This window comes from Salvelinus namaycush, chromosome 34, assembly GCF_016432855.1.
Source record: "Salvelinus namaycush isolate Seneca chromosome 34, SaNama_1.0, whole genome shotgun sequence".
Lineage (NCBI taxonomy): Eukaryota > Metazoa > Chordata > Actinopteri > Salmoniformes > Salmonidae > Salvelinus > Salvelinus namaycush.
The window spans coordinates 21314769-21329944 of NC_052340.1; the positions used below are offsets into that span (position 1 = coordinate 21314769).

General features: G+C 45.0%; 1 protein-coding gene across 3 annotated transcripts in view; it reads left to right on the top strand.

Moving 5' to 3' along the window:
• The first annotated feature begins 5100 nt into the window (after positions 1-5100).
• The window catches only part of LOC120028681 (tripartite motif-containing protein 3-like), a 40469-nt gene continuing 30393 nt past the window's right edge, over positions 5101-15176 (top strand). For 2 of the 3 annotated variants that reach the window (XM_038973900.1, XM_038973899.1), the window contains exon 1: positions 14435-14848. The gene's annotated coding sequence lies outside the window, so the exon portion shown is untranslated. Of the gene's footprint in view, positions 5235-14434; positions 14849-15176 lie in introns of those variants that run through there. The other variant, XM_038973901.1, reaches the window with a different exon arrangement.

Consider the following 15176-nt stretch of genomic DNA (forward strand, 5'->3'; position numbering starts at 1 on the left):
TGTCCAAGACCTGGTGTTCAAGACCTGATGTCCAAGACATGGTGTTCAAGACCTGGTGTCCAAGAGTGTCAGCAAAGAGTCCTACACACACACACAAGCCCTGAGCCCGAAGCCCAAACCAGACGGCTATGGATTCATGTCCTTCTTTGAACGCCTGGGGAAGAAGAGCAAGCCTTGCTAACAACGAGGATATAGACTCTAGACGTGCTCTAGACTCCTGATTCATCTATTGATTCAGATTCAGACTACTAAGACAGATGTTACATGGTTCTATGGACCTGGCCCTATGGACTATTAACTATATTTATATCCATCCATCCATTGATTTTATAAAGGTTTAATTAAACGAGATTGTTGAAGTGGATTTGAAGTGGAAAATAATGATATGCTGGGACTGGGAGAATTTGTCCAAAAGTGCAGTGTGAACTTTATTCCACTAGGTGGCAGAGTGAGATAACAACACCACAAGTAGTGTGCCTGTAGGCCAGTGGTTCGCAACCAGGGGTACTAGTACTCCTAGGGTTACTTGGCCTATCCACAAGGGGTACTTGAGAAGACTCATGAGACCATAGGCCTACTGGTAAAATACACCTGAGGGGGTACTTCAGGGGTACTCCGGGCAGAGTAAAATTCAGTTGGTGGTACAGTAACCAAAAAGAGTTGGGAACCACTGCTGTAGGCCACCAACAAATGACTGTTTATTTATTCTACCACCTCATATTCCCACAAAGAGGAGCATGACACTTACTGTAATTTGTTACCAATGTCTTTAATAATAGTGATATTCTTACATCAGTGTTCTTCTGACTGAATATGCATAGCAAAATAAAACCACTGTTGAGTAGGAGGAGCCAATGTGATCTTTGTCTTGGAAAATACTGGAACTATCTTTGCCATATACAGTAGTATTAAATTATATTGCCGGAGGATATATTTACAGAGCTGTAGAAATTACATTAAAATAATTTCCAGCGACGAGGGCCTGTAAAGAGAAGTTAACAGTATTAAGATAAAAATAATTTAATGGACAGACTGTTAAAGAATAAAAGTGTTTTGTATTACATTTATCACGTAATTTCTTATTTTTATAAAAGTGTTCCTCTTCTCTTGCTGTTTTGAAAAGAACACAACCGTGGTGAATATTTCTCATATGCTCTTAGTAGTCTTATACAAACAACAAAACACTATTGCTCTTATTGGGGTCAGTGTTACAAAGACAGCCAGTCTCTTAGCCAGGCACAGCCAGCTGAATGGTGGGGAGGACGGCACTAATCCCAAACCAAGTTGTTGAGGTCTCAGTCTCAGAATTGGAGAGCGAGCCAGGCCATGGGCCCTTGTCAAAGGTAGTGCACTATATAGGGAATAGGGTGCCATTTGGGATGCAACCAAGCTACCAGCACCTGGTGACATAGCACAATGGTGGGAGAGAGCCAGGGACCCAGCAAGTACTCCCCAAACTGCTTCAGTATGTGGCCCCCAGCCTCCACCTGCCTCCCCAAGGATGTACCCCCCTGTACCCCAGCTAGCCTGCCGCTCTGCCAGGACCAAGGATCCCCTGCCTCTCTTGGCAGCCAGGGCCTCAGCAAGAAGCCCCAGAACGTACCCCTTGCATCCCGCTCTGCACCATGTATCCTGCTCTGCCATTCTACCAGGTGTAGGGACCCCCTGCCTCCCCCAGCCTACCCCTAGCTAGGCCAGGCAGGCAGGCCTGACCCCTGCGGGTGGGTGAGGGATTAACTTGTTGTGTTGTAGAGATCTCTGGGAGAGAGGAGAGAATGTGGGTTAAACCTATTGAACTTCTGGGCTCACCAGGCCACGGACATCAGAGTGTGGCACTGTTTGTAACTTGAGTCGTGATTTTATTTAAAAAATATATATATTTTACATTTATTTAACTAGGCAAGTCAGTTAAGAACAAATTCTTATTTACAATGACGGCCTACCAAAAGGCAAAAGGCCTCCTGCGGGAACGGGGGCTGGGATTAAAAATTAAAATATATTAAATAAAAATATGGGACAACACGACATAAAGAGAGACCTAAGACAACAAAATAGCATGGCAGCAACACATGAAAACACAGCATGGTAGCAAAACAACATGACAACAACATGGTAGCAATACAACATGGCAGGAGCACAACATGGTAGCAGCACAAAACGGGGTACAAACATTATTGGACACAGACAACAAAAACAAAGGGCAAGAAGGTAAAGACAACAATACATCATGCAAAGCAGCCACAACTGTCAGTAAGCGTGTCCATGATTGAGTCTTTGAATGAAGAGATTGAGGTAAAACTGTCCAGTTTTACCTTTTACCTTGTTGCAACTTGTTCCAGTCACTAGTTGCAGCGAACTGAAAAGACGAGCGACCCAGGGATGTGTGTGCTTTGGAGACCTTTAACAGAATGTGACTGGCAGAATGGGTGTTGTATGTGGAGGATGAGGGCTGCAGTAGATATCTCATAGATGCGTATGCAGAGATGACCAGTTTATAGACGAGTATAGAGTGGAGTGATGTGTCCTATAAGGAGCGTTGGTGGCAAATCTGATGGCCGAATGGTAAAGAACATCTAGCCACTCGAGAGCGCCCTTACCTGCTGGTCTATAAATTACGTCTCCGTAATCTAGCATGGGTAGGATGGTCATCTGAATCAGGGTTAGTTTGGCAGCTGGGGCGAAACAGGAGCGATTACGATAGAGGAAACCAATTCTAGATTTAACTTTAGCCTGCAGCTTTGATATGTGCTGAGAGAAGGACAGTGCACTGTCTAGCCATACTCCCAAGTACTTGTATGAGGTGACTACTTCAAGCTCTAAACCCTCAGAGGTAGTAATCACACCTGTGGGGAGGAGGGGCATTCTTCTTACCAAACCACATGACCTTTGTTTTGGAGGTGTTCAGAACAAGGTTAAGGGCAGAGAAAGCTTGTTGGACACAAAGAAAGCTTTGTTGTAGAGCATTTAACACAAAATCCGGGGAGGGGCCAGCTGAGTATGAGACTGTATCATCTGCATATAAATGGATGAGAGCGCTTCTTACTGCCTGAGCTATGTTGTTGATGTAAATTGAGAAGAGCGGGGCTGAATTTTGTGAAAATGTTAAATTAATGTAGGAGAATATAACACATTAGATCTGGTAAAAGATAATACAAAGAAAAAAACTTGTTTTTTTGTACATCTTTGAAATGCAAGAAAAAGGCCGTAATGTATTATGCCAGCCCAGGCGCAATTTTGATTTTGGCCACTAGATGGCAGCAGTGTAAGTTTCGACTGATCCAATGAACCATTGCATTTCTGTTCAAAATGTTGTATCAAGACTGCCCAAATATGCCTAATTGGATTATTAATACATTTTCAAGTTCATAACTGTGCACTCTCCTCAAACAATAGCATGGTATTATTTCACTGTAGTAGCTACTGTAAATTGGACAGTGCAGTTCGATTAACAAGAATTTAAGCTTTCTTCCAATATCAGATATGTCTATGTCCTGGGAAATTGTCTTGTTTCTTACAACCTCATGCTAATCACATTAGCCTACGTTAGGTCAACCGTCCCACGGGGGACCCACCGATCTTGTAGAGGGTTAATTAACTAGGCAATTCAGTTAAGAATAGATTTTTATTTAGAGTGACGGCCTACCCCGGCCAAACCCGGAGGACACTGGGCCAATCGTGCGCCGCCCTATGGGACTCCCAATCCGGATGTGATACTGCTTTCAAAACCAGGGACTATAGTGACGCCTCTTGCACCGAGATGCAGTACCTTAGACCGCTGCGCCACTAGGGAGCCCAAGTATATATTCTACTACTTTCGACCAGAGGTAGTACACTGCTGAGTCTGCCTTTCTGTCTGGCTGCCATTTGGACTGGATGCAGTCTCCATAGCAACCCCATCTCTTACAATGCAACCCTGAGACGGCCGTCTATGCCCGCTCCCGCCCCTCCTCCTCCCCCTCTTTACCCCCTCCACACCTGTGTCAGCATAAACACATCACCTCCTATTGCCACTATGTATCTCCCTCCTCTCTTTCTATCTCCTCCACCTAGATGCACCAGATTTCTAAACCCCTTAATGAAGTACTTTATGGCTGTGGAGGAGAACAAAATAATCGTGAGGATCACAAAGCCTTTGTTGTTGAAACACCAGAGATGCTCCTGGACTGCATTCCAAATGGCACTCTTTCCCTAAATAGAGCATCACTATATAATGCACTACTTACCCCATGGGCCCTGGTCAGAAGTAGTGTACCATAAAGGGAACAGGGAGCCATTTGGGACGCCTCCTCTGGCCTTATTGGGTGTGGATTGGGGTATTGTTAGACACCTCTTCTGAAAGCATCGCCTTGCATGCTCCACTGCACCCAACATGTACCCCCTATCCATACCCCCCAACCCCGTAGCACCACCCCACCCTCTTCTCTTTCACCCTTCAGGATACAGAAGTCCCAGCTGGTCTGCTCTACTGTTTTCACATCCCTCCATCACTCCCTCCCCTCCATCACTCCATCCACTTCTCATCCATAAAGATAAGCCATTTCTACTGTGGGGTTTTCCAACCGCTAGATTCATTATTTGGAATCTTGTTTGGAATCCTAGTTCACCCCCCCCCCCCCCCCCCCCCCCCCCCCCTCCCTCAGTTGCTCAATGGGTAGGCATCTAAGTGATCTGTATAAAAGTCTAGACCATTAGGCTATATTTATTAATGGTTTATGTTTTAAATACAGTCATTACGGCTTGGCCATTGTCTTCTGTACAGCTTCTCTGTGTGTTCCTTATATCTTAAATAGCAGCCTGATTACGACAGTAGGGGAACCAGAGAAGGCAGTGAAAAGCATCCTTTGTCCTTTTATGGGCAGGGGGTGGGGTTAAAACAGGCCACACCCTATTGCAGCAGACAGTCTTTATCCCTCCATCACATTCTGAAGATGCTCTACTTCATTTACATATAATTTACATGCCGTATATCCCATTGGACAGCCAAACTCCTCCCACTGCTCTCTAGCCAATCCAATAACAGTATTTGTATGGACCCCCGCCCCTCCTTTCCTTTCTCTTCTCCTTCGCCTCCCAGTCTCTCGCTCCTTTTCTTCCCAAACACAGCAGAGTCTGCCCTTTTATTCCTGTCTCACCGTTCTCTCTGTGGATTCTGTTATAACACAGTAGGACTCTGACAATGGACAGCTGTGGACTTGGATGCTGACACTTCTCTCTAAGGCTGCCTGGAAATTCATGTGAGTACAATCCTCCCATTCAGCCTCTCTCTGTCTGTCTCGCTGTATTCTCGGTGCTTTCTCCCCAAGCCAGCCGTAGTGCAGTGCAGTGCTATGTCCAGGATTTCTCGCTACATATGGATGCAAAGAAGAGTTTGAATAATTGATTACAGTATCTCGTCTGGCATCTGTTCCTCAGTTCGGTGAATCTCAGAACAGGAACAAGCAGTGATTATTGACCACTTGGCATCTACAGGTCTGAGCTGTTGCTGTAGCTTTTCTAATCATAAGAGGGGAAATGGCACATGCACGCACGCACACACACCTCTCCATTTTAGCTCCTGGCTGCTTGCTCTGCTCATTGGCAGGTGGGCATCAATACTGCAGTCTATGGGCAGGGCTCATGGCTGGATGAGGTTACTGTATTTTGGAGAATTTATAATATGTTTATCTATATTTATGTTGTTTCAATGTTATATTCTGAAATTGCTATGTTATGTTTCAATGTTACACTCTTAGAAAATAAATGTGCTAAAATGCTTCTTCAGCTGTCCCCAAAGTAGAACCTTTTGAATAACCCTTTTTGGTTCCAGGTAGAACCATTACGTTTCCAGGTAGAAGCCATTTGGCTTCCGTGAAGAGATTTCTACGTGGAACCCAAAAGGGTTCTACCTGAAACCAAGAAGGGTTCTCCTATGGGGACAGCTGAAGAACACTTTTGGAACCCTTTTTTTCTAAGAGTGTATGTTAGGACATGATGTTGTGTTATGTTTCAGTGTTATGTAATGATGTTGTGTTGTGTTTCAGTGTTATGTTAGATAATGATGCTATGTTTCAGTGTTATGTAATGATGTTGTGTTGTGTTGTGTTTCAGTGTTATGTTAGGTAATGATGCTATGTTTCAGTGTTATGTAATGATATTATATGTTATGTTAGGTAGTGATGCTATGTTTCAGTGTTATGTAATGTAATAATATTATATGTTATGTTTCAGTGTTATGTTAGGTAATGATGCTATGTTTCAGTGTTATGTAATGATATTATATGTTATGTTAGGTAATGATGCTATGTTTCAGTGTTATGTAATGTAATAATATTATATGTTATGTTTCAGTGTTATGTTAGGTAATGATGTTATGTTTCAGTGTTATGTAATGATATTATATGTTATGTTAGGTAATGATGCTATGTTTCAGTGTTATGTAATGTAATAATATTATATGTTATGTTTCAGTGTTATGTTAGGTAATGATGTTATGTTTCAGTGTTATATTAGGTAATGGTACAGTAAGCTCATGTGAATCAGCTGATTAGGTCTATGTTCAAGTCATTCTATGGCTCTTCATTTGGCATTGTATTGCCACTGGGTGGGTTGTCTAGCTACCTCCCATATCCTGCATCAAACATTATAGATGTCCAGGAGTGCTTTAGTCTGTTGCAGTGCTGGGTTATGTTGGGTTGTTGCAGTCAGGTCTGATTAATGGTGGGAGCTGACTACAGCTAACAGCTGTTCCCAGATCTGTTAGTATATTACATTGTGCACTATAAGGGGAGCTGGCCACAGCCCTGGTCTTGCTCAGAGCAGGCAGCCCTGCATGCGTGAGATCAGACATCAGCAACGATGACACAGGCCATAGTCTATCAGAGGATGGTCTGAACCTAGGCCTGGTCTGACTGGTCACAAAATGCTGTCACTACTACTACACTATTACTGTAGTGTTATAATGTAATACTGTGTACTAATACAGTATTGTGCTATGCTGTATTAATAATGTCATAAAATGAGTCTTTGCTTGTAATTCCATGCTGCTTTAGGGGAGATTAATAGACAATAGTGCATTGTGACTGCTGTGGTGGGAGAGAGGGAGAGAGAGAGAGAGAGGGAGAGACCACCTGCAGTTGAGTTCATGAAAGACAGTCAGTGAACATCTATGTGCTTCCTTGGGGTCACCAGCAACCAGTTGTCATCAGAGATGTATCAGCTGTCACTGATGTAAGTTTACCACTACAGGTGGTTGGAACTGGGAAGAATATCATTCTTCACCTTGTCTCCTATCAGTCTTTTAGCCACAAGGACAGCTAGGTTAAGAGACCTATACTTCACTACTTCACTGAGTGAGTTAGTGTCCTCCAGGAATATGCATAGTCTCTGTTCATTTTACTGTGAAGTAAATTGATTGGTTTAAAATACACTAAAACATTTGATTTGACTTGATGTGATTTGTTGGAACGTTATTAGATAGAGTGACGGTGTTTTAAGCCAGCAGGAGATTCATTCTTATTAACTGTATTTGACCCGTACCACTATTAGTATCAACATCACAGTTCTCTTTCTCCACACATCACATCACAGTCCTCTTTCTCTAGTCTCCAAGCAGGAAGGGACAGGCATAACATTCCTATTAATGAGATCTAATACTAGATTTCAGATGTAGGGTCGTGATCATCCACAATAGAATAGTCCTGTAATGCATAACAGTATTAATGGCAGTTCTCGGAGTCACTATCTACAGTGGTTCAGCATTAGTCTGATTGGGGGAGTGAAAAGCAGCATTTAACCTCGTCAACTGACCACCTTGGAGCAATTTTGCGCCTATATTGGCCATGCATTCAGCATTGGTCTAGTGTTAGAAATCCCAAACCTAGGGCAACAGTATGTATGTCGGAACATTGTTAATGTGGGAGGCAACCCGTATCCCCTATGTAGTGCAATACTTTTTACCAGAGCCCTGGTCAATAGTAGTGCACTAGGGAATAGGATGCCATTTGGACACAGACATTGACTTTATTAGCTTTCTGAATTCAGAGACAATGAGCACCAGGTTCACTATCTATCTGTCTATGACTGTGCCTGTGCTGTATACAGTATTGTATACCACTATGTTTCTTTGTGTATGGAGAGGAGAGATGAGCTCTTTTCCATTTGAATGTGTTGAGGCTGATTGCATCTAGCCTCATTTATCCCACATGAATCAATAAACTCACGTCATGACAACAGTATGGGCTATTTCAAATGGCACCCTATTCACTTTGTATTGAACTACCTGTGGCCAGAGCTATACATTATAGTGTATCATTTGAGACAAAGTGGGCCTCCTATGGGCCCTGGTCAATAGTGCACTATATAGGGAATAGGGTGCCATTTGGGATGCAGAGAGAGGCTATGTGAGCGACAGTAGATAGCAGCAGATTGCAGCCTGGCTTGACAGGAGTCTGGGCAGTGGCCCGTGGCTGAGTGTGTGTGTCGACCTTTCTGAGATCTGTAATGTGTGTGTGTGTGTGTGTGCTGGCGGTAGCCTCTGAAACATGCCGCATACATGGGTGTGTGTATCCAAATGAGCTGCTATTATGCTGAGTACTGTGTCCTGGTGCTGAGTACTGTGTCCTGGTGCTGAGTACTGTGTCCTGGTGCTGAGTACTGTGTCCTGGTGCTGAGGACTGTGTCCTGGTGCTGAGGACTGTGTCCTGGTGCTGAGGACTGTGTCCTGGTGCTGAGGACTGTGTCCTGGTGCTGAGGACTGTGTCCTGGTGCTGAGGACTGGGTGCTGAGGACTGTGTCCTGGTGCTGAGGACTGTGTCCTGGTGCTGAGGACTGTGTCCTTGTGCTGAGGACTGGGTGCTGAGGACTGTGTCCTGGTGCTGAGGACTGTGTCCTGGTGCTGAGTACTGTGTCCTGGTGCTGAGGACTGTGTCCTTGTGCTGAGGACTGGGTGCTGAGGACTGTGTCCTGGTGCTGAGGACTGTGTCCTGGTGCTGAGGACTGTGTCCTGGTGCTGAGGACTGTGTCCTTGTGCTGAGGACTGTGTCCTGGTGCTGAGGACTGTGTCCTTGTGCTGAGGACTGGGTGCTGAGGACTGTGTCCTGGTGCTGAGGACTGTGTCCTTGTGCTGAGGACTGGGTGCTGAGGACTGTGTCCTGGTGCTGAGTACTGTGTCCTGGTGCTGAGGACTGTGTCCTGGTGCTGAGTACTGTGTCCTGGTGCTGAGGACTGTGTCCTGGTGCTGAGGACTGTGTCCTGGTGCTGAGGACTGTGTCCTGGTGCTGAGGACTGTGTCCTGGTGCTGAGGACTGGGTGCTGAGGACTGTGTCCTGGTGCTGAGGACTGTGTCCTGGTGCTGAGGACTGTGTCCTGGTGCTGAGGACTGTGTCCTGGTGCTGAGGACTGTGTCCTGGTGCTGAGGACTGTGTCCTGGTGCTGAGGACTGTGTCCTTGTGCTGAGGACTGGGTGCTGAGTACTGTGTCCTGGTGCTGAGGACTGTGTCCTTGTGCTGAGGACTGTGTCCTGGTGCTGAGTACTGTGTCCTGGTGCTGAGTACTGTGTCCTGGTGCTGAGTACTGTGTCCTGGTGCTGAGGACTGTGTCCTGGTGCTGAGGACTGTGTCCTGGTGCTGAGGACTGTGTCCTGGTGCTGAGGACTGTGTCCTGGTGCTGAGGACTGTGTCCTGGTGCTGAGGACTGTGTCCTGGTGCTGAGGACTGTGTCCTGGTGCTGAGTACTGTGTCCTGGTGCTGAGTACTGTGTCCTGGTGCTGAGTACTGTGTCCTGGTGCTGAGTACTGTGTCCTGGTGCTGAGGACTGTGTCCTGGTGCTGAGGACTGTGTCCTGGTGCTGAGGACTGTGTCCTGGTGCTGAGGACTGTGTCCTGGTGCTGAGGACTGTGTCCTGGTGCTGAGGACTGTGACAGAGACAGGCTTCTCCTGGTGTGTCCATGTCCTCTGTCTTTCCCTCGGTGACATTAGTCAACCCACAGTCCTGTAGTGATAAGCTCTCTGACCTAAATGGTACCCAGGGCCCTGGCCAAACGTAGTGCACTACATAGGGAATAGGGTGCCATTTGGGGTGCAATCAATGTATTTTTTCCTGTCCACGTGCATCCAGAAACCACCTATTGGAATTGTACCCATCTTACACAATAGGAAGATCAAACAAGACAGAGCATAATAGAGCTTTAAAAAAGTATCTCTGATCCATTATTGACTTGTTCTGAAGGCTGTGTGAGTTAAAGTACTTAAAGAGACCATACAATATCTCTTTCTGATCAAATGATCACACTAAACAGGAATGGCTGGTGTATCCTTGTTTCTCTTAGCTTTAAGACTCAATTCCTCTTTTATTGTCGTTTCTTAACCAAAGCAGCTGGAGAAAGTTGGCTTTTAGAATTGAGATGCACATTTAGTGGAAAACCGACTCACTCCTATTTATCCTTAAAAAGTATTTCAGTAAAATGCTGTAGTCATACACAAATTAAAAGTCCCAGATGGTTTTGGCAAAGCTCTTATTCCAGGTCTGTGTCCGTTGCACTTACAGTAAATGACATGTCAATGAAAGGTGGGATGTCATCCAGCCACATGTCTCCTTTCAATTACATTCCGTTAGGAGGTAAGGGATGGAGACAGACAGACATCCTCCTCATGCAGCACCCTGACAGGTAAAGACACTGGAAGGAGTCCTAAATGGCACCCTATTCCTTATATAGTGCACTACTTTTGACCAGGGCTCTTGGGCTCTCTGGTCAAAGTAGTGCATAATATAGGGAATAGGGTACCATTGGGGATGCTACCTTGGTGCTATGCCGGTGTGCTACAGTATGTCTGCTGTATGAATGATGATCGATGGGTAGACCGAGAGCCAAGGCCTTTTCTCTAAGGTGAAATAAGTTACTCTTAAGTTACTCTTGACTATCAGCTGTACCTTCCAATTACTCATTAACAAGGTTTGTTGCTTCTCTGAGCATCCATGTACTTTAAACTTGGGGTCAGCTGCGTTCATTTCACGTATTTTCAGCCTCTCGCTCCCCCTCTAAATAGGACTACAGAACAGTCCTCCAGCTCCGTAAACTAGGGGCGATTTAAATAATGCAGGAATCCAAATACTCAATTACTGTTCAGCCATGCATGACTCAAGTACTGTAGACTACAGTCCTGCGTATAATGTGTTCCCTATGTATTTCCTATAGCCTGTACAATACATCAGTGTCTGTCTACTAATGTGAAAGATGACCATATATTGGATATTCTGTATGCTTGATGTGTTCCTTATGTATCCCCATTCCACTACCTTGACCTGGGTCAGGGTATGACCCCAAGGTACTGGGTGGGGAGCGGAGAGTTAAAATTGATGGCCAGTTGTTTTTGCTTTATACAGTATACATTATATACCTTTTCAGGAGATATAGTTTAAAAGATTATGGTTAAGGTGAAATATCCTTGTCTTGACAATTTTATGCAATCTTGTTTGTTTGACAAATGAGCGGGGTGTCCTATTTCTACCATAACTCGTACATTGTTATCTGGAGCCCTACTCTTTAGCAAATGTAGCATACCTACTGTTACTCAAGTCCAGTCTCTCTGCTGTCATGCTTCTCTTTGATGACACAGACATACACTACCGGTCAAAAGTTTTAGAACACCTACTCATTCAACGGTTTTTCTTTATTTTTACAATTTTCTACATTGTAGAATAATAGTGAAGACATCAAAACTATGAAATAACACATATGGAATCATGTAGTAACTAAAAAAGTGTTAAACAAATCAAATATTTGTTATATATTTTATATTTAAGATTCTTCAAACTAGCCTCCCTTAGCCTTGATTACAGCTTTGCATACTCTTGGCATTCTCTCAACCAGCCTCACCTGGAATGCCTTTCCAACAGTCTTGAAGGAGTTCCCACATATGCTGAGCACTTGTTGGCTGCTTTTCCTTCACTCTGCAGTCCGACCCATCCCAAACCATCTCAATTTGGTTGAGGTCGGGAGATTGTGGAGGCAAGGTCATCTGATGCAACACTCCATCACTCTCCTTCTTGGTCAAATAGCCCTCCGTATGTGTTATTTCATAGTTTTAATGTCTTCACTATAAAAATAAAGAAAAACCCTTGAATGAGTAGATGTTCTAAAGCTTTTGACCGGTAGGGTATCACTCCCAGTGACAAATAGGAGAAACAGACAGCCTTGCTGTCTTTCACAGAGTGTTGTGAAAATTGAATCTGGACTACTTCATTCTAAATGTTATCTAGATGATTACTGTATGATGACGTGCCCACAGCAACAGATATAGCTGGAAACATAAACCAGCGTCTATATTTAGACAGCACTGTAGGCCTACACTTAGACAGCACTGTAGGCCTACAGTACAGCACAGTACATCACCAAGGGCTAACACATCCCACATTAGGTCACTCTTCTGCTGCCCACCTCCCAGCTGACTGCTCTGCCAGACCTATGATGTACAGACAGTATAGAACTATACAGTATCTTTACTGTATGGCTGTCTATGTTCGAGACACTGGGACCAAGGCTGTGTCTGATAAGACACCCTATTCCCTATGTAGTGCACTGGGGCTCTGGTCAAATGTAGTGCACTAGATAGCGAATGTGGTGTTATTTGAGCCTCACCCCAGGAGTTGTGTATTGTGGTGAGTCATCATCAGAGCCACTCACTGACTCCTATAGAGGCCCTCTTTGCTCTGTGGGGTTTCACTTATGCAACTTTACACTTAGCAGAGAGAGAGAGTATTATTATTATTATTCAGGCTCAACTATTTATGTGATTCTAAGTGGAGTCTTCTGCTCTGTTAAAATGTCTGTCTGTCTACAACGGATAAAATCAATTGCTATGCATTAGTCATGCAAACAGCAGTAGGCCTATATTCACTTCTTCATCCTGACATACTTACATTAAGAGACTCTCTCTCACACACAGTGGTGAGTCACTCGGACGGGGAGAAAGATGCAACAGCAAAAATCGTCTTATCTTATAGTTCATTCACACGCCAAGTCAGTGGTTGGAGTGTCCCCTCTGTGATTGGAAGGTTGGGGGGTTCGATCCCCGGTCGAGTTATCAAAGACTAAAAATGGGACTCGATGCATCTCTGCTTGGCACTCCGCATTAAGGAGCTGGATTGGAGGTAAGGCCCTGCGACAGACTAGCTTCCTATCCAAGGGGGTGTACTTGTACATCATGCTGCTTCAGAAACAGGAGATTGGCGCATTGGGCAGGAGCCTTTCTGGCTTGGACAGGATGATAAAGCCATTACCAATGCCCATCTCCTGGCCAGTTAGGGTGTGGTTGTGGTGCTCCCATGTTGTGGCTTTAACACACTGTAGATGAGAGTTGACTAGACGTGTTAGTTACGGGAGCGTGTGAATGTGTGTGATGGTGTCATTAGAGGCTGCGATCCAGACAGTGGCCTGAGCCCAGCCCTGCAGGAAGGAGCCCATTAAGCCACTTAGTGCAGAAAGAGAGTGGGTGAGATACCGTACATAGAAGGTATGACTGGGTCTCAAAGATAATTTGGGGCTCCCTCCAAAGCATGACTAGAACCCCTCTCACACAGAAATCTATACTTACATCATGCTGACATTAAGGGCAGTATGACAGGGTTCTTAGGTGAGAATTACTGTAGACGTATCACTCCTCACTGGATTAATCAGAATTAAAAATCAGGTCTGACTGTGGTTATTATCTAATATGGGTCTATGTCCCAAATGGCTCCCTATTCCCTTTATAGTGCAATGCATGACATAGGGAATATGGCACCATTCGGGAAGGAATCTGTCTCCATTTTGGAACAAAATCACTTTCTGTTGTTTTCCTTTTCTCACCATGTATAAACTGTCAATCACATTTTGGCATTTTAATATATGATTGAGGGTTACATACAGTGTTTGAAAAAACCCTTTCAGGCTCTCTGAAACGGATTCACCTTTCTGTGTGAGGTAACAATTCTGTGTAAACCTTGGCTTAAGAATCTCCTTTTCACACCCACTGTTATATCTGCCATTCAACCTTTCTCCACGGACATGTCAGAGTGCATTATTGGACAAAGCTGTTGTCTGGTGAACACTGTTTTTAAAGACAGATCCTCTTTCTGTGGCGAAGCAAGTGGGAGGAACTGGGAGGGAGCTGCCCGGGGGAGTGTATGGGGAGGGGAGGTAGACTGCCGCAGGCCTAGTGTTGTGACTAGCGAACATACAGAGAGATAGAGGAGGGAAGACTGCTGCAGGCTTAGTGTAGCAACTGGCCAGCACACACACACAGCACAGAGAGAGAGAGGGGAGGAGCCTGAAAGGTTTGGCTTGCACCCCTCTGATGTCACTGTTCAGCTGCTACCATACAGCCGCTGAGAAGAGAGGGAGAGGGCAACAGAGGGAGAGAGGGAAGGGGCTTTGGCTCGGGAGAAGCAGGGAGAGAGCGGCTGGGGGTGTGGGGGGAGAGTGAAGGGGATCTGCTGAGATTCTTAGTCACTGGGTATTGTAATCGCTGAGCAGGAAAAACTATGGGCCCTATAGCCTAGCATGCTGCTTCTGCTGCTGGCTGAGAACACCTCCAACTGTAAGGCACCCTATTCCCTACATAGTGCACTACTTTTAACAAAAGTAGTGCAAAGTAGTGCACTATGTATGGAATAGGGTGCCATTTGGGAGGCAAAATAAGAATGTCTAACGCTAGGCTAGTTTCTGAGATCCTACTGCTATTACTTCTGGGGTGGTTTAGAAAAGAGAGGGAGAGGGAGGAGAGAGAATGAGAGCGCTGAAAGCAGAAGGAATGTCATTGTTAGAGCTGCTCTCATCGGTAAAGACCACTGCCTCTGGTTGCTCTGCGTGTTGGACTGAGGGAGGCTATAGCAGGTAAGCTCACCCTACTCTATCTCTCTCTCTCTCTGTATAGAAGCTAGCTCCCTGCATATTTCTCTGTAGAAGTTAGCTCCCTGCGTATTTCTCTCTCTCTCTGTAGAAGTTAGCTCCCTGCGTATTTCTCTCCCTCTCTATATAGAAGCTAACTCCCTGCGTATTTCTCTGTCTCTCTGTAGAAGTTAGCTCCCTGCGTATTTCTCTCCCTCTGTATAGAAGCTAACTCCCTGTGTATTTCTCTCCCTCTCTGTATAGAAGCTAACTCCCTGCGTATTTCTCTGTCTCTCTGTAGAAGCTAGCTCCCTGCGTATTTCTCTGTAGAAGT